General features: G+C 44.0%; 1 long non-coding RNA gene across 1 annotated transcript in view; it reads left to right on the top strand.

The window, feature by feature from the left end:
- The window catches only part of LOC142740410 (uncharacterized), a 43,156-nt gene that overhangs the window by 6,994 nt on the left and 15,342 nt on the right, over nt 1-20,820 (top strand). The window contains exon 2 of the long non-coding RNA XR_012880648.1: nt 14,012-14,072. This is a non-coding gene — a long non-coding RNA (uncharacterized LOC142740410). The remainder of the gene's footprint in view (nt 1-14,011; nt 14,073-20,820) is intronic.

The following is a 20,820-nucleotide window of genomic DNA, read 5'->3' as shown; positions in this document are numbered from 1 at the left end:
AAGACAGATGCATCTCCATTCTCTTGTGTCCACTCCTGTGTATGGCTAAAAAAAAACGAACCGAAAACTGCATCAAAACTGTGTGATCCTGGCCTAAAGCAGCGGTTGTCCCTTTTTTTTGGCCAAACAACCCCCCTCTAGCGGGGGGCATTGGGGACATCGCATTTTTGCTGCTGAAATAAATTACCGCAGAGGCCAGACCATACTGTGTAGTGGATGATGGATCTTATTAAAGAGGCTCTGTCACCCCAATCTCCTACATAAGGAGATGGGCGCTATAATGTAGGTGACAGTAATGCTTTTTATTTAAAAAAAAAACTATCTCTTTTTACCACTTTATTAGCGATTTTAGATTTATGCTAATGAGTTGCTTAATGCCCAAGTGGGCGTATTTTTACTTTAGACCAAGTGGGCGTTGTACAGAGGAGTCTATGACGCTGACCAATCAGTGACCAATCAGCGTCATGCACTCCTCTCCATTCATTTACTCAGCGCATAGGGATCCTGCTAGATCCTTATGTGCTGTCTTATACTATCACATTAACAATACTGAAGTGTTTAGACAGTGAATAGACATTCCACGGGATGTCCATTCACAGTTACTCTGTCTGTGGTAGTTACAGCAGAGGAAGCGTAATCTCGCGAGATCTCGCTGTAAATGACAGGTTACAACGAGATCACGCTTCCTCGGCTGTAACTACCACAGTAACGAAGTGCAGAGATTATGAATAGACATCCCGTGGAATGTCTATTCACTGTCTAAACACTTCAGTATTGTTAATGTGTTAGGCCTCATGCACACGACCGTGTTCGGTCCGTGATATACGGTCCGCATGTCGGCCGCATGTCCCGGACCGAACACAGTGCAGGGAGTCGGGCTCCTAGCATCACACTTATCTATGACGATAGGGGTCACTGCCTGTCCGCGGAACTACTGTCCCGTACTGTAATCATGTTTTAGTGTGTGACAGTAGTTACGTGGATAGGCAGTGACACCTAGCGTCATAGATAAGTATGATGCTAGGAGCCCGGCTCCCTGTACTTTGTACGGTCCGGGACAAGCGGCCGACATGCGGACCGTATATCACGGACCGAACACGGTCGTGTGCATCAGGCCTTAATATAAGACGGCACATAAGGATCTAGCAGGATCCCTATGCGCTGAGTAAATGAATGGAGAGGAGTGCATGATGCTGATTGGTCAGCGTCATACACTCCTCTGTACAACGCCCACTTGGTCTAAAGTAAAAATACGCCCACTTGGGCATTAAGACACTCATTAGCATAAATCTAAAACCGCTAATAAAGTGGTAAAAATAGTTTTTTTTAAATAAAAAGCACTGCTGTCACCTACATTATAGCGCTGATCTCCTTATGTAGGAGATAGGCCACTTATAATGTGGTGACAGAGTCTCTTTAAATTCCATTCACACAGTGCAATTAAATGTTTTTTTTTTTTTTTTTTTTTTAAATCCCCCAATTTACTACACTTCTAACTAACCACACTTACAATTTCTTTTTTTTTTTTTTTGTGGTCCCACAATGCATGTTTTCCACGGATTAAATTCTAGCCAAATTTTTGTATTTTTTTTTTTTTTTTGCCTTTTTTTTTGTTTGGTCTGCAAGGCTGACGGTACACTTAGAGCGCACGCGGTCCACCGGATATTGCTGTCTTTTTTCAATGTCATTTTCAGCTGCATGACAAATGACAGCAAAACCTTTTGCAGTTCTCAGACGCGCGATATACGTTACCGCAGCATAGCCAGTGCAAGTATGGGCACAGTTGATATATAGCACCCATGTGGAGCCTGATCTGTAACTTGGCAGCTTTGCCGTATAAACTTGTACAGGATAAGCAGAGTCATCTCATTATCGTTAGAGGGTGGGTGAGTTATTGGCAGCTCTATTTTACCTTAAGGCCTAGATAAGGCCGTAAAGTTAAGGGGATTTTACACTGGGTGACTATCGGGTCGACAAGTATTCATAGACCGATGAATTGCCGATATTTGCCCTGTGTAAACGCTCGTTCATCTGCTGATCGTATAGTTTTAAAAAGTATAATATTATGGTTGTCGGCAGCACATCACCCTGTGAAAACAGTGAGGCGCGCTGCTGACATGATGATGTATGTGGACGAGTGATCAGAGTAATGACTGCTCGTCCCCATCCATAGCTCTTTGTGACAGGAGCAAACGAGTGGCGATCAATGATGTCTCGTTGATCGGCTCTCACTGCACCGGCCAAAATCGCCCGGTGTAATAGGGGCTTTACCCTATATACACACAGATAAAGCTCTGTATGCAGATCCTCTGTCGCTCCCCGGTCTCTAGGGTAGGAGCTATACTCTCCCTGGAGACTGTAATAACCTATTTAGCTGCCATAAAGCGCACACCGCCCGCTGCACTGTCTGTACAGACAATAGCGGAAAGAAGTGTGTTTTTTCCAATATGGCCACCCCCAGGGAAGTTTTTAAATCTCGTAGTATTGGAAGTGAATGACTGTGCTACGGGAGCACATATGATATAATGTGATGTTGATGAGTTGCTGTCTCCTTATTACACCTCCTATAGACCCGGCCGGCGCTGTCACTTATACGTCACCGTGCACAGTCTTCGCGTTTTCCGCATTACAAGGCTCGCTTGGATTTGCATGCTGCGGTGACATTGTGAGCGGTGAATATTTGGACGTCCTTGATCTGTGGCGCCATTAGCCGTTTTATTTATGTGTCTGCTGGGATTCATTTTAGTTCAGCGTTAAATCTGGGATTACAGCAATCTGTCAGATGGTGCATGCGTTTAGAGACGTAGGCCCGTTCAGTTTATAGCATTGCCACGATACGGTCACTCTACGGCTTTGGGTCTTAATTGTAGGATGTAACGGTAAAGACACTTGAATGTGAGATCTCAATATGGCCGACATGCACAGGGTGTTCCTTCTGAGGTGCCATTTGGGCCTTTTCACAAGGGACAGTGTTTTCAAAAATGTGTAAAACTCGCCTACCCCCAAATCTAGTCAGGCCCCAAAGGGGAAGAAGTATAAAGGAAAGCTTTTTTACATCTCCTCTCAGGCTGAATTCGCATTGTTGCATGCGCCAAATATAGCCATAGGTCCCCTTTTATCCGACAGATGCCAAGAGTGTCCCTTTGGCCTCCATCGGACTTGTATAGGTCAGTTTATGTTTTTTTTTTTTTAACTGTATGGAATAGGGTAGTATGGTGCGCTATTCTATACAGTGTCATCCCGCAAAAAAAAAAAAAAAAAAGATACCGTGACGCATACAATTATTATTTTCAAAAAAATACATAAATCTACATGGAAGCATATCGGTGACAGGTGCTACTGTATGCCTACACAGTGTGATCCATCAGGTATGCATCGGGTAATCCACACGACCCTTAAAAAAAAAACAAAAAAAAAAACTGCCCTAAACATTCATTGTGTGAACTTGGCCTTTAAATAGAAGGTCCAATTTTGTTCTTTTAATTAATCTAAAATGAGAAATTAAGCCGCTTTGCAAATGGTATTGAACAAAAATCAAATCATTTTGTATACAGCTCCTATGCAGACCTATGTGTTTCCATGACCAGAACAAACCCTGTGTAGTCTGATTCTACAGTCATATTATCATCCGTTTGTCCCCTACTACTACCACCTTTTTGATAAATTACCCCCATTTATGTTTCAAGCCTTCACTATTTTCAAGATCTGTTTGCTGTCCGTGAAGGAAAACCTGAAAATCTGAACAGACCTAATACTTCTCACAACCGTGTATGAGTAAATTCACATGGGCACTTTTTGTAGGGATTATCTATGTATCAATTATTTTTAAATATTTGACTAGTTGTAGCACAAATTAAAGGCTTAAATAAATAATAATAATAAAAAAATAATATATATAATTATTTTTTTTTAACACTGCCTGGTGTATACGGTACCTTTTTGTATACAGTCTGTTATACAACTCATCCAATTGCAGCCTCGCTACTCTTGGCTCTCTTCTGCCGCTGCATTCATCGATTCTCCCCAATGATGTCCCTCAGACTGGGGATTTAACCCTGCATTTGCTAATACTAAGTGTACCTTAAATACCGTATTTCTGCACGTTCTTCGCTCTATTCCTTCGCTTATCCCGGGTTTTGACGTCTTGGCTTCTGACCACCGATCCCGACCTTTGGCTGTAACTTTGCCTCTCGTTTTGTTCCCTGGTATCGCTGCCTATTTGATCTCTAGCTGCGCAAAACATCCCCCTATGCCTGCTGGTTCTGCAGCGCAGAAGCCATTGATAGACTTCCCTGGGGCTCACCCTGCAGCAAAGACCATACCTCCATTATAGGGTTAACCATGAAGACAAGGGCTTCCTTAGACTTCGCACCCTAGGTTAGCCTGCAACAATCTGAACACCAAACATCCTGTCCTTGTAACACCGAGCTATACTGTAACCTATCCATAGGCTTTTATTGTGAAGACGCATATCCAAAGACATTTGACAGGTTTACGTCCGTATACCTTGTTTATGCCCCGTAATTTTTCTGAACCCGAATAATAAAAAAAACTTGCCGGGGTTGTATGAGAGGAGGACAAAAAAAAGTGTCTTTGTTTTGTTTTTTTTACTTGGAGAACAGCGCCCTCTTTGTCTATTGGCTGTGTCTGGTATTGCAGTTCACCTTTATTCAAGTGTATGCTACTGAGCTGCAATACAAGACACAACCTATGGACAAGAGTGGTGCAGTTTCGCTAAGCAGTTGTATATGCTATGGGCAACTATTATAATTTTTTCTCCTTTGCCTTATACTGCTTGTATATGATCTGAAAGAAGTCAGGGAAGGGCAAAAATTCGACTATTTAAAAAGCTGCTTTCTTTTAAAATATCACTTATGGTATTGATGGTGAATCTTCATGGGACCACTGAATGTAGGATGGAGGGGCATCCGCACAATCTGAGATAGTAGTTCAGGTGAATGAGTGCCAATGCATGGTATTGTTTTTCCATGGCACATGTGGTCGTCTTCATTCCTGACTGTACTTAAACTGGGTAATATCCCATTTCGATGACTTATCCCTTTAATTCCGCTGCATTTATGGCCGTTCATTAAAAGCTGCATAATCACAGCCGTTCCTTTGCAGCTTTGCTGATTCTTGCACTTGTGACCATGTAAATGTAATAGGGTTTTATTTTTGTCATTTTATCAGAAATATATGGTCCTTAATTAAAATCCTGCAGTGGGTTGTGTGAGCCCAGACATGCTGAAAATTTTCCTGCTGACGCGTTTCGTGTTAATGGGAAAACCTCTGCCAAATCTGGCTTTTACATCTCCCAATCTAAGGCTGGATTCACACGAACATGGCGTTTGTGCGGTCGCAAAAACGCGGCGTTTTGCGTGCGCAAAAACCACTTACCAGCTCCGTGTGGCAGCAGCATATGATGCGCGGCTGCGTGATTTTCGTGCAGCCGCCATCATTATGACACTCCATTTGGATGTTTGTAAACAGAAAAGCACGTGGTGCTTTTCTGTTTACATTCATCCTTTTGACAGCTGTTGCGCGAATCACGCAGTTCGCACGGAAGTGCTTCCGTGCGGCATGCGTGGTTTTCACGCACCCATTGACTTCAATGGGTGCGTGATTCGCGCAAAACGCCGAAATAACGGACATGTCGTGACTTTTTTTTTTTCAGCGGACTCACGCTGAGTAAAAATCACGCACATGTCCGCACAGCCCCATAGACTTATATAGGTCCGTGCGACGCGCGTGAAAATCACGCGCGTTGCATGGACGTAATTCCCGTTCGTCTGAATAAAGCCTAAGACAAACTGCTCTATGTGAAGTTGGTCCAGCCGCTCACCTCAGTCAGACGGCATCATTAACTGCGCTCTACATTACTACTGTATGCCTTTTTTAGATTCGGCGTGTTTCGGTTCACTTGTTTCCTTAAGTACGGATAATAACGGAAATATATTTCGAAACATAATTATCAGAGAGATGATGTGTAGTTCAGCAGAACACTATTTGTATCACAGATCTACTCCTGATAAGACAAATGCTAATGCAATGACTTCAAGGGGAAGTCTCGTCTTAATAAACCCCTTTTTTCAAATAAAGCCGATCACTGGCGATCGCCGTGGCTGTCAGCGGGATTACAAGGTGGCTATTTAAATGGATAGTCATCCATATATTAAATGGGTCTGCCAGAGCAGGAGCTGCGCTCTGCCTCATTGATGGGGATCTGGAGCAGTGTAACCCCTCTCTATTAAGTTTTATGCCTATGATAAAGGGTTTTTCTTCCAGTAGGATTGCCACTTTTACTACCCAAAAATTTCAAAGAGTTGATGTGACTTGGGGAGGAGGGTATGGCGTCACACAAAAACCTGTTATCTAATACCCTGTGGGTCTAGGGGAGTAGAAGTGTTAATACCAATGTCCCTAGTGGTGTAGGGAAGTTAAGGGGTTAAAGCCAGTATCCTGGGTGGTCTACTGTATTGAAGAGGTCAATGCAAAATCCCTGGTTGTCTAGGGCAGATGGGGGTTAATATCAGCATCCCTGGTGGTCTAGAGCAGAGACCGGTTAATGTCCGCACCCCATCAGTGGTCTTAGGCAGAGAAGGGTTAATGTCAGCATTCCTGGTGGTCTAGGGCATAGAGGGATAATGTTAGCATCCCTGGTGGTCTAGGGCAGAGCAGAGTTAATGTCCGCATTAGTGGTGGTCTAGGGCAGGGAGGGGGTTAATGCCAGTATTCCTAGGGCAGGGAAGGGGATAATGTTGGCATCCCTGGTGGTCTAGGACAGTGACAGGGTTAATATCCGCATCCCTGGTGGTCTAGGGCAGAGCAGGGTTAATATCAGCATCCCTGGTGGTCTAGGGCGGAGAAGGGTTAATGTCGGCATCCCTGGTGGTTTAGGACAGAGCAGGGTTAATATCAGCATCCCTGGTGGTCTAGGGCGGAGAAGGGTTAATGTCGGCATCCCAGGTGTTCTAGGGCAGGGAAGGAGTAGTCCTACTGTCTCTCTATATTTCTGTGCTTGATATACTTCATGACTGCAGGACGTCTTTAGCAGCAGACACATTCTCGTACTCTTATTATCGCTTATATACTAACCGGACGCTAACAAGGGATTTAAAAGTTAATTTAGAAGTACAAATATGATCCATGATGCATCTGGTTGAAGTCGCTGCCAAAAGCCTTTAGATGAAATTCATTATTGATTGAGGTCCACTGGGCAGTGAGTGAATCATATAAAGTGGTGAAATACCAACCTGCTGCCATGTTACACGACTCTGCTGACGTTTCAATTTCCTGTTAAATTCTTACCGGGTTGTACAAATAAGAGGGTAGAAAAACCATCTTCAAGTGCCTTATTAAAGGAACACTCCAGAAAAAAGTGATACACTGGGACAGATTTACTTCTGTGTTTGGTCTAGAAAGTGTCAACAAATGTGCTAAATTTTGACGCAAATTGGCGCAGTGGAATGCAATTTTGATGTTTGCACCTCGCGAGACACTTAGAAAAAAAGGGCATGGTTTAACGGGAAAGACACGTAGCTTGACAAATAGGATGTGGCTTAAAATGTGCTAAATACTGGCATATAATTCTGTTGCAGAATAAGCTAAATCAAAAGTGGGAAGAGAAAAGTATCTAACAGATCATGTAAGCTGCGCCACAATTATCATGTAGCATTCACCGCTGATAAATTTGGCGCACTTTATGCCTGCCTGGTCAAGTTTACGCTGTCTATTAGACTGTACTTGTAAATGTGGGCCCCTGTGTTATATCTAATGCAGGCACTGAGGGGGCGGAGCATGACACAAAGAATTTTCTCTATGGTGTTCTCTGAATCTTGTCATGCTCCACCCCCTCAGAACCTACACCAGGCCTAACACTATAGTATTCCTAGGGAAGTTAATAGATGAAGTGTCCTATTTGGGAGCGGCAACAAATAGTGTCTTGCTCTGGAGGACCGGTCATATATCCGCGCCTTACATGAACAGCCTATTGCTTTCAATTGAAAATGACTCCATTTCTCGTCTGTTGGCACCATATGGGGAACTGAACACTTGCTTCCGGATTACACCATGCATTGCAGTGGATCGCTGGGAGCTCTGGCATGGGGACACCCTGTGTTCAACCTATTGTTGGGGTACACTTCTAACTAATAGGTATTTGTCCAACCCCCTTTTTTAAGACTTTTCCATATGGAAATTAATTGGGACTTGTAAAGGTCTGGTATTTCGTCCCGAATTCAAGCGGGTCCCACTGCCTTTCGAATCACTAGAACCCCTTGGTGCAGAAAATTCAACACAGGATCTTTACAATCGAGAGTTTTCTGACCAACGTATGCAGATGGGATTAGAGTTCCATGGAAAGCATCAGGATTCTTGAATTGGGACAATGGTTTGGGTCCTGGGAGTGGTGGCCCTCGACAATGCTATTTCTTTCCCAGCCTAGGGGCAAGTTTTACACGTCCGTTAGTAAATAACCAGTTTTTCTCTGACATGTTGTTGAAATGAATTCTTCACAAGAAATGTAAAGATTTTGCATTTCTTTAGTGGTGGTAGAACTTCTAGATGACCTTCACTTGTCCACCAGGTTCTCCTTGCCTGATATGGTTATAATGAGGTGTTTTCAATTTTTGTCATTAAATCATTTTGGACTCCTGGCAGCCTTGAGGAGTAATATTTCTCCAACATGTCAAGTCTTTTCTATTTTGGCTTTTCGAGCTTCTTGGTTACATTTCCGTAGATAGTTCCTACAGTCACCATGCTATTGGGTAAAGCAGGAGACCGCGCTGGTACGAAGTGCTTATTGTTTCCCTATAGAGAGATCTAAGGATATTTACCGCCAACCAGGAATGAATTAGCCTTGTTTCCAGTCTTGTGATTTTACCTTAATGGTGGTCTGTAATGTCCGCCAGCGTTGTGTATCCACTGGGCCACTCCACTGTAATGGAGTAGCAGCTGGCCAAACAAATATAAGATGGTACCTGGATGGCAGGCTGATGCCGGATAGCTGGAAGGTGGCATGTGCTGGATTATCGAAAGCAGAACTGGTCTCTGACACTGGACTCGTCTTGGACTCTGATACTGAAGTCGTAACGGACACTGGTTTCAGGAACAGGCTTTGGAGTCTTGGCAGACTAACACTGGGTTGGAAACAACATTGCTTAGGCACTTGGGAGATGGAAGAGGTGCCTTAAATAGTCTAGAGAAACTTCAGCATTTCGCACGAACTGTCCTTTTAAGAGGCGGCCGGAGCGCGTGCTCACTAGGTCAAGTAAAGTTATAGAAAGTTGGCTAAATACGATGCTGGTGGTAAATTTGTTGGCCTGTAAAAAATATTATATAATATTTTAGTCTTCTTCAGATACGGAAGTAATAAAGGGGTTATCCAGGGACCAAAAATTTTAAAAAAATTGCTTTGCATTCATATTTTTATGTAAAACAAAGTCCCTTACTATTGTACTTTAATGAAAAATTCTGTATTCAATTTTTGGTCCCCCGGATAACCCCCTTGACATTAACATATACTTGTAGAGTCTACAAGGGCCTTAACAGTCTATGCCAAGATTTTCTGTAGCGTTGGAAATGGTTGGCACAAACCCTGTTTATTCGCCCCTTTGTCTGTGATGAGACTATCCCTTTAAGGGTCTGACCATAAAGGGTGGGTGGGATGTTTGAATATATCTATCCACTTATGGTCAAGTGAACCCAAATTATCTTGCCTCTCTTCCCGAGGTTGGCATGAGGAGGCTCCATGGAATTGCATTGCAACGGCTATTGGCCAGTGTCCCTGTAGTTAAGGGACCATCTAGGGATGACTTGCAGGGACAAAGACCTAATGACAATAAGTTGAAGTTCTTACCAGAAGCGGGTTGTTGTTTTTTTTGCATTGTCTGGACCCATACCAGAGACTGCAGGGAAGACAAAAGGGTGGAGGATGCCTTCATTGTCTTCCCTGTAGACGTTGAAGTTTACCCGCATTAATATGCCCTTCTACTCTGTCAAATATGACTGCGTTCACCCAGACAGAGCAATCTATGAGGACACGCGGCCACTTCTGTAATTGAAGACTGGAGGGAATATTTCCATTTTGAAGAAACGCAACAAGTGAAATATTTTTGGTTACAAAAAAAACCCACAGGTCCCATTTTTGTTATACAAGACCATGAATGAAACGTCCTACAGATTGTTCTGCTATTCGTTCTCTATTACTTTAATACTTTCTATTGTATTCGATTTCTTTTTATATTTACAGTAGGGTTTTTAATGGGGAAAATTGCAAATCTTCCAAAAATCAGTATTTCTGCCTGTCCTGGGACCCGATCAACAAAATGCAATCTCAGCCAAGACTTGTTTGATAACTAAAAATTTTGAATTTTGTTTTTTGGGGGGAGGGGGGGGGGGGGTTGCTTTATACTGATAATTAAAAAAATAGATATTTATTGGTTAGATTTAAAAAATCTAATAATTACATTGTAAACTGTTGTGCATTTTAATTTCTGAATAAACACAGTAGACAAAAAGTAACATAGAATGTAAAGCTGAAAAATGGCATAAGATCATCTAGATCGGCCTATTCTGCAATGTTGATCCAGCGTAAGGTAGGAAAAAAACATCAGGCAATCAGGATGAATACCTGGATCAACGACTTGTCTACTGGTAACCATAACTTGTAGTATTATAACTTGCAAGTAAAGCATCCAGTCCCCTTTTAAACTTTGCCAAAGGAGGTTGTAATGGTAAATTCATTAAGAGCGTTCCACAGTGTTACTGCTCTTACAGTAAAAAATCCCTACTATACTATCCCTACGAGACATAGTGGCTCATTAGTTAGCACTGTTGCCTTGCAGCACTGGGGTCCTTGGATAGAATCCAGCCAATGTGGTGGCCCGCACTGGGGTCGAATCCAGCCAATGTTCTTCCCAGCTCCCCTTCCAAAACCTACGGTATAGGACCCTGGTTTCCAGATTCTTAAAAATGACATATGTTTTGTACAAGAATAACTGGTACACTGACACTTTTTGTGTGTTGTACCAGCGTTTAGATTTTCGCAAGGCCAAATGTGGACTGAGCATCTGGTCGTTTAAACCTCTTGGGGACATTCGACATACTATTATGTTGGATGTACACCGTCCTAGTAGGATGCGCCCTCTGTCCTCCAATTGTCCCCTTCGCTACAAAATTGCGGGGTGCAGATCGGTTACCATGGCAACCTGAGTCCTATTGATGGCCTCCAAGGAACAGGCTTAATAGTATAGCAAATGGATAAGATACATAATAAAAAGATATAAAATAATATATTAATAAAAAAAGGGGTGTATGGACACACTACACACACTCTCTGATCGGCTGTGAGGAGAGGGAGACGATACAAGCGTAATAAGTTTATGTATACACAAACTTTTTTTGTGACGATGTCCTGATTTGAGCGGTCTACAGACTGCGGGGTCACAAATTTCAGAAAGAGGGGAGAGCGCAGAGGGATAAACGCTGCATGATCTAGGATGTCGCTGCAGAGAGGTGCGGGCTACACAGACGTTTATAGTTTGTTGGCGGTACGCAACTGGTTAATATAAAAAAATATATATTTTACTGTGCCATCCACAGCCTTACCCAGTGCCAGTTTAGAACTTTCGTCCTTATAGAAACTGATCCGATTATCAGTGGGTGCCGGATGTTGTGAGTAGCGCTATGCAATGTTATGTAGGGAAACATTTTAGTCATACGGGAGTTAAGGTGTGGTTCGATGGGCAAGGTCTAAGACGCCAGATAATCTGTTCCTATAGGCTCCTGACATCCGGTACTGCCAACAATATACACAGTCGAGTCACATTATTATATCCACCTCCTACTTTTGACATCGGCAGCGCGTAGCCCATGAAGGAAGTGATGTGTGGTGGGTATATAAGGTGTGTGATAGGCTGTCTGATCACATATCACTCGTTGTTGCCATGGATAAAAGGGGCGAAGTATCAGAGTTGCAAAAAGGGATAATTATTGGCTTTCGGGCCAAGGGTGTCAGTATTCTCACACAGCGCAGTTTGTAAACTGTTCTCGTGCGGATGTGGTGACAGTGTATCGTGAGTGGACAACCGGCACCATTGGGAATAACAGACGTGGAAACTGCAGAGCACCACGTGCCACTGATGTGAGAGGTGAACATCGGCTACGAAGGTGCGCGAGGATCGAACGACACATTACAGTGGAGCAGCTCACCGTGAAAATCAACCAGGGGGCTACCAGACGTGTGTCTAAAACAGTTCACAAACCCTACTCCGTACGGGGCTCCAAAGCCGACGGATGGTCACTGCTCCTATCCTAACAAAGGTGCATCAGAAAAATAGGCTTCAATTTGCACGGTAGTATCAGAATTGGACCACGATGATTGGCAAAGGGTCGCCTTCTCTGATGAGTCACGTTTTCTGCTTCATCGGATGGACGTTGTCGTGTCAGGCGAGAAACATCAGAGAACAAACACCCTGCAACCATTGTGTAGCGCCGACTTCTAGAGGCCGCCAGAATTTGCCTGTGTGCGGGCCTGCTCCTCCCCGAGGACACCGGCATCCACTGCTCGCTCCCGTAGCATGCACGCGTGCACCCTGGTGTCCTCTTCCCATGTTTGTTTAAGCAAATGGTCCCTTAGCTGCATCCTGTTCCCAGTGTTTCCGTATCCTGCTTCCTGTAACTGTTTATTCCTGAACTAAAATCTAATGTTGGAGTCGCGTTTATTCCATCTGCCACGTCAATTGTCATCTGTGCCACGAATCATCTGTGCCAAAGCGTCTTCTACATCTCGTGTCTGTCAGAACTCTCATACATGTACTCTTATGCTAAAGACTTTTCATTGACTGGCCAGCTGCCACTCAGCTACGGCGGAGCGGCCTAGTGGGTCTTCATACCCAAGAACCGTGACCCATTTTTCGAAGAACACAAGCTGGTGGCGGCAGCGTTATGGTGTGGGGAATTTTTCATGGCATTCTCTGGGCCCCTCATCCATGTGGAAGGCTCTGAACCTATTTGGGTATGAATCCATCGTTGCAGATCACGTCCCCCCATACATGCTGTTTGTCTTCCCTGGGGCAGATGGAATCTTCCAGCAAGACAATACGACATGTCACATGGCTAGAAATGTCTGACAGTGGCTGGAAGAGCAAGACCAAGACTTCCAAGTACTTCCCTGGCCCCCTAATTCTCCAGACTTGAAGCCAAGTGATCATCTGTGGGACCTCGATCATCTTGTTCGCTCTATGGATCACCCCCCTAACCACACACCCTCCAGCAAATGTGGGATGCAATGCAGTCAGCACGGCGCCAGATACGGGAGACCACCGACCAGCACCTTTGAGTCACTCCCCGCCCGTCTAGCTGCTCTCCGTGCTGCACGCGGCGGTGACTCTGGATATTGGCTGGTGGTCATAATAATGTGACCATTACGTGGTTAGCCATGTAATACACCATGTAATACTACATTTAAGATTCTGCAAGCTGATATCAACTGCTCATGAGGGCAATCTAAGAAGGAGCGCTCTGGCTTAGACTATCCACTTGATGAGTCAGATTGCCGTTTCATACTTTGGTCTAACCCAATTGGGAGTTGTAATGGCTCTAACTTATCTGTCACCACGTGTCCCTGTAGTTGGTGGTCATAAGAATGTGGAATGACTCTACAACTGCTTGCCAAGTCTGTGATTTTGATGTGTAAATGAGTCCAAGTGAAATCCTGTCAATATCTGATGTGTCCATTAAAAGTGGTCTGATAGTTAAAGGGACTCCCTAGTACTGTGCCCTCAGTATAGTATTGGGTCTCCAAGTGATACCTACTGTGGGGGTGTCCGTACCTGCGTAGAAAATGGAGCAGAAGTGCCATAGTATTGCTTATCCAGGTGGTGGGCACCGTTTGGGGGTGGGGCGGGCATGGAGACAAAAGTCACATTACCGGATAATATATACAGTGTGTGAATATATAGCTGCTGTGCTTTCTGCACCACAGAATAATTAGTTTGGTTTTGCATTACAGGCTGCAGTAAAGAAGGATCGGGACGTTCGGAGAGGAAGATCAAGAGATCGATAACCTGAAGGTATTTGCTACCTTAATGTGGTTCATCTGTTTGTAGGGAGGTGGTTTGTGCTGGTGAACTAATGCATCTGAATACCGCCTATCCCACCCATACTGCTCAACCGGGATAAGTTACAGGAGCTGTCCAGGGTTACAAAAACCTGCCAGCTTTCTTCTGGAAATAGTGCCACACCTGTCCATTGGTTGTGTTTGGTATTGCAGGTTGGCTCCATTTGAAGTGAATAGAACTAAGCTGCAATACCATATACAACCTGTGGACAGGTGTGGCACTGTTTTTAGGAGACAGCAGCCATTTAGTTATTTTTTTTGTTTTTGGATCTTTAAAGCGGTTGTATAGAATTAAGAGAATCATTTCTTATTTTTTTTTACCAGATGCTAATAAGCGATAGGTATTAGTGAGAGTTTGGATATAGACTTGGCGGGTGGCACCATGTGCCTCTAGAGTGGTGGCGAATGACTGTGTGTATGCGCGACTGACCTATTTCATGGACACCATAGACTTGTACCTAGGCTTATAAGTATTTGATGCTCATGATGTTGATGACACTTTGTGGGCTTCGCTATTATTCCACATAATACCGGGTAACTACTCAGTTCAGATGATCTTAAAGGGGTTATACAGTATTAGAAAAACTTGACTGATTTCTTCCAAAAACAGTGCCCCCACCTGTATACAGGTTGTGTCTGGTATTGCAGCTCACTCATTAACTTCAATGGAGCTGAGCTCCAATATGGGACACAACCCGTGGACAAGTGTGGTGCCGTTTTAAATGCAGAAACTATTATCGTTGTCAGCAGCACGTGTCCCTGTGTAAACAGGGAGACATGCTGCCGACATGATAAAAATGTATAGGGGAGAGCGATGTAGCCCCCATATTAGCAGCAAATGAGCGCCGATCATCAAGTGGTCTCGATGGACACTCGTTTCCACGGCCCACGTCGGGCGGTGTAATAAAGCTTTAGGAAGCAGAGGAAATTTTACCTGGTCTCCACTGCAGACAGAGCATTGGTATAGACTACGTATCAAGAAATTCTTCTTTTTTTTTTTTTTTGGTACCCTTTGGCGTCCCTTGAACGGGTTTGTTTTATGAAGACGACCCGTTTCCATATATCCTGTTAGGGCATAAGGACATCAGAGGAGGTCAACCGCTGGGGACCCCTCTGAGACAGAATGAACAGCCGCTATGTAAGAGTGCCTCCCGCACTGACAGACACAAACCACGTGTTACGTGGACAGCCAATTATCAGAATGGCCGCCAATTCCCCTGCTGTGGCTTCTGCTTCTATGGGAATGATGTAAACAACCGAGTTCAGCAATTTCCGCAATTCCCGGCCACCTCACTAGGCAGGATGGGGTGGGGGACCCCCGTTCTGGATATAGGTGCCGGTCGTAGAGGTGGGACCCACATATATCTGACCATTATGACATATCTGGTGGGTATGTCCTATATGTCTCAGATGGGAATAACCCTTTCATGACTTCATTGTAAGATTCAGTCATTTAAAGTTTCCTTTGCTCATACAATACTTGCCGCCAGCGTGACTGATGCCCCTTCTAAGACGATCGTAGGTTTACATATCCTCCTGGGTCTAGAAACTTTTTACAGAAATCAATGGCATCTGCCAATTACCCTCTGTTATGTAAGATCAGAGGAAAGAAGATCAAAACTGCTGTCGCTTGTGGGGAAAAAACGTGGCCTAGAAACGAAATTGTGGTGAAATTCTGCGAGATGAAAAGATTTTTGGAAGATGTAAATGATGGACTGATAATCGGAAGGGTGAAGGATCCGTAACTTCCAGGATGATTAACTACTCTTTTTTTAACCTCTTGCACCTCTAACTGTACAGATAAGGTTTATGCAGCTGGATTCTGTAAATGTGGTTGTCAATTGTCACATCCCTTCCAAAAGTCTTCTTAATAAGGTAATAATAGGGGGCAACATTGAGCCCTGTTCACTTGAATGGGCTGAGCCGCAGTACCAGACACATCCACACGGCATGGACACCCTTGTGTTAGGTACTGCATTCATGGAGCCACCCTGCCCCCTCATTTTTGCTCACTGGTGGGGGTCCCACTGATCCCACGCATATGCCCATCCTAAGGAAATGATGGAAAAAGCCTTTAAAGGCACACTGTACTAATTGACAACTGGGTGTTACCATTCCTCTGTGGAGTGTCACTACACACTCTAACACTGTCCAATCAGTGCTGACCAGGTCAGACTGCGTAGGGACATACCCTAATAGCAAAAGGAATGGTACCACCCAGTTGTCAATTTATTCATATTTTTACAGGAGGAATAACAGAGGAGCGACACAATGCAGAAGATGGCGGAATGCAGTGCCAGCTTTATGCAAATTTCCCTAATATAATCTTTGAAACAAAGTTCCACCATTGGCATCACTCCAAAATCTCTCTCATATAGCTCTTCATTGCCTTTGGTCCCACCTATTTGTTTTTATTCTGCAGTGTAAAAGAAAAATGTTGCTACTTGGAGACCATCAACAAGCAGGCTAGCCGATGCTGAGGGATCTTATTTTGCCTTATTATTTTGAATATTGCCTCCAAATAGTCTAATATATGAATACCTTCTACTTTTAATTGGGCATTGTGTTCAGGATATTAAAGGGTTATTGACGTCTAAGACATTTATGGCATAGCCACGGGTCCCAGCTATCTCCGAAACGGGGGTCATCCATCCCCTGCCCTGCCTCACTGGCCGCAGCATCCACGCGGAGAATCAATAGATGGGTGGCAAACTCTGTGTGCTGCTCTCTCCGTTGTCTCCTATGGGAGCTACGGAATCTGCCGTGCCCCTCAGCTGCCTCCTTGGGACCCGCATCTTATCCGTGTCTTCGATGGGAATATCTAATTTAAAGCAAATCTGTGCCCTTTCATGTGCTGCCCTATGTAAGGAGTCTCCCTGCTCTCATGTCCCACTAATTGAGGGCAGGGGAAGTCTGTCTCCCAGTCATCACCTAACCTGCTTGTTGATGGTTTCCAGATAAAAACAAAAGATATATTCTATTGCAGAGTAAATATGACTTAAGTGAAATCTTGCACAAAAGGTAATGCAGCTTTATTACAAAGATGCTGATTATAGAGACCGCGATCCTCATTGAAGGGCTTCATTTTGCAGATCCCCCTCCCCCAGTTTAACAATCTAGAATAATAGCGTTTTTGTCTTTCATTCCACCTGCAACTTTTTGGTTAGAGAAAATGATTATATTTGTGCTCTTTTTCCTGTTGTAACCGGTGATTATTGAAGTTGATCGCGCACGCCTTCCGCACAAGTCTATTTTAGCTCTGAGGGAGCAGGAACATTTCATGTGGATGGAGAGCAGAAAATAAGTAGTATGGTCGTGTGAGTAACAAAGCGCCTCCATTTCCAGTCTATTCTGTGCTGGTAATGCCTGAAGTGTAACATTTACTTGTTAATTAACATTATATAGCCGATGTCTATTCATGAAGGAGGGAGGGGGGGGGGGATGCTACTTGGCAATACACAGGCAAGGTTTATTTTGTGCTGTGACAGAATCTAGTGAAATGCTGATTTTATTTTTTTTAATTCAATTTAGCCTGGTGTCCTAGCATTCAATTTAGAAAGCGTGCTCGGGTTGGGGGACGCCCGTTCTAGAGAGAGCAGATCAGACATTTAGGGCATATACTGTGGAAGTCCGGGTGCTGCATCCTGGGGTATGTATTCAATGTAGTGCAGATGGTCCCGCCTGTGTTTTGTGGTCGATTTCCTTCCTTCTGCCTTTTGAACATGTGTATTTCCTCTCTATACTTGCTGAGTGGGCGGGCTCTTGCTGGTGTGATGTAAGACCAATGTTGGGTACTCTGAGCCAATCGGATTTCTCCCCACGTCTGCTCCCCCTTCCCTCTCACAGCATGTAGTCTCGTAGAGAGAGAGAAGCTGCAGCTGCATCCGCCTCCTTCTCCCTCCTTCCGGTCTTCTATTTACTCTCTTAGGCACACTGAGTTTTTTTTGCAGGCGGAAATTCTGCCTCAAAATTCTGTTTGGAAGTTTGAGGCAGATTTTACTCTCCCTGCACGCCATTGAGCTCCGCGGGCATAAAACGCAGCGAAATACGCTTTTCTCTGCCTCCCATTGATGTCAGAGGCGTAACCGCGTGAAGATAGGGCATGTCCCTTTCTCCCACGAGGCGGTTTTTGACGAGTTTTGCAGAACGGTTTCCGCTCCAAAAAGCTTGTCAAAATACTCAGTGTGAACAGGGCCTTAGGCTCCATGCACATGACCGTAAAATCGCCCAAAATTACAGGCCCATTCATTTCTATGGCCGACTGACAACGTCCCATATTTCTACTGGAGGGTGTCTGTGCTGTAGAAACCTGCCGCAAAAAAATAGGACCTATTTTTTATTTTACAGACCGTGCTCCTATACTTTTATAATGAGCGCACGGCTACTAAAAACGGCCGGCTTTACGCAGCCGGCCGTGCCCGTATGTATGGGTCGTAATTATGGGCACGGTCGTGTGCATGAAGCCTTAGGCCCAATGCACACGAATGTGTTTTTGCAGCTGTGATTCACCCGCAAATCTGTGGGTGAATTGCGGCCCCATTCATTTCAATGGGCCCATGCACACGACCGTGGTTCCCACGGTCCGTTTATAGCCCGGACCACAAAAAGATAGGACATGTCTTATTACGGCCGTGTTTTGCGATCCAGGCTCATAGAAATTAATGCACACGGCAATGTGCACGGCACGCGGTTGACACTCTGCGGCTGTTGGACCCGAAAAATCACGGCCGTGCACACCACTACCTTATTGGAGCATCTGGACGTCCTAGGACAGACCCCCACTGATATGCCATTGATTTAAAGAGGTTGTACAGGTTTAGAAAAACATGGCACCTTCCCTCCAGAAACCGTGCCGCACCTGTCCACAGGTTGTGTCTGGTATTACAGCTTAGGTTTATTCACTTCAATAGAGCTGAGCTACCTGCAATACCTTATAAAACCTATGGACAAGCACTGTTTTTGGAAGAAAGAAGCCATGTTTTTCTAATCCTGTACAGCCAATTTTAGTGAGGTGACCCCTTTTAAACCAATAAAAACAACCCAAGTGGGGCAAATGCCCCTTATTGCAGCTAGGATGTGTGAATATGGCCTTATATAGGCTTGAAAACTAGGTCATACACCGTGAATTACTCAGTAGGAGGTGACTGATCGCAATCAGAAAGCTCCTTTTAGAATGATAGAGAACGTCCCACCGTGTATGTCACATTAGTTTCAGTAATTAGAGGTCAGTGTGTAGAAGATAAATAACGGGGGGAATTTTATTACTACAGTAGTTATAGGCACAAACGGCATGAAAGTCGCAATTTGCGCAAAAATGTTTGACTTTTCTGATGTTTGTGCTGCTCACGGCACTTTAAAAGTGGGTGGGACTTAACAAAAGGGGAGGGCCATCCACGGTCTGACAAATTTACTAGAATTTTACGTTCTGAGCTAGCGTAAATTTGCAATATAATTCACACTAGTTTCTATCTGGCATAGTTTTTAATTTCTGGTGCATGGATGGCTAGAAATGCACCTAATTTGTTAATTTTATTTTATTTAAATGTATCTATATATTATTTATTTTTTTTAAAACTAACCTGGGGGGTGGCCTTATTTCTTCTTGTATAGACAATGTAGCAGCAGGATGTGTGTGCTTTATGGCAGCTGCAATGAATGGGAGTTAATTAACACAGAAATGTCATAGATTATTATAGTCTCCAGCGCAGCCCCTTCCCCAGAGACCAGGGAGTGACCGGAAAGCTGCATGCAGAACCTTATCCGTGTGTATAATGAAACGATCATGTCTTCTCTAGGCCTCCAGCGGTGCAATAGAGCTGTCATTAACTGGCCCACCCTCTAATTATGATGAGATGACTCTGCTCACTTTTCCCAGTCTATATAGCAAAGCTGACAATTAAGTCCCAGAAAATAGAAGTCGTCACCCTATTGTGCCTGCTCTAGTGGACAGGGGAAAAAGGCAATATTTGAAGATTAAGGCCCCATGCACATAGCCGCAATTACGGCCCCATTCCATTCTATTGACCGCAAACACCTTTCCGTATCACTACGGATGGGTGACTATGTCGGGAATTATGGAGCATGTCCATTTTTTCGCAATCGCGTGCTCTGATTACGGGCATGGCCATGTGCATGGCGCCTTACTCTTTCATATGAATGAATAAATAAAAAGGTATATGTTTTTTGTTTTTTTACGCTAACGTATAATTTGGGGAATTTTTACTTCACGTCACCCATAGTAACTATAGTTTCCCTATTTAATAATACATTTTTATTTTTTCTTTCATTTCTTAAAACTGTGTAATCTGGGAAATTGGAAAACTGCCTTTGTTTTTTTTTTATTGTTCGTTATTATATTTTATCTTGGGTCTGTGTTTAGAGAACTGGAGGACGCAGGAAAATAGAAAATTATAGTGTGTAATGCAGCATCTGCGAGATAGGACCCGGCCAGATAAATGGCGCTTAGGAGTAAATTGAAGGTTTTTACTGTAACATAAAATCAGTTGTTTCGGATTATAACAAATCCATTTAGTTTCTGGGCTCTGCCGTTCAGTTTTGTCATTCACCAAACGTGTGATTGCTGCTTTCAGGCCGAAACGTCTCCTGAAGTTCTGCCTATCGAGTGTATACGGAAATAAAAACACCGTGAGAATGGTGAGGTGACGTGACGTGTGGATGCTTTGTTTGCTGATCCAAGGACT

The sequence above is a fragment of the Rhinoderma darwinii genome, chromosome 2 (genome assembly GCF_050947455.1).
Source record: "Rhinoderma darwinii isolate aRhiDar2 chromosome 2, aRhiDar2.hap1, whole genome shotgun sequence".
Classification (NCBI taxonomy): domain Eukaryota; kingdom Metazoa; phylum Chordata; class Amphibia; order Anura; family Rhinodermatidae; genus Rhinoderma; species Rhinoderma darwinii.
The sequence above is the reverse complement of the archived record's forward strand: the minus strand, read 5'-3'. Positions and strand labels throughout refer to the sequence as shown.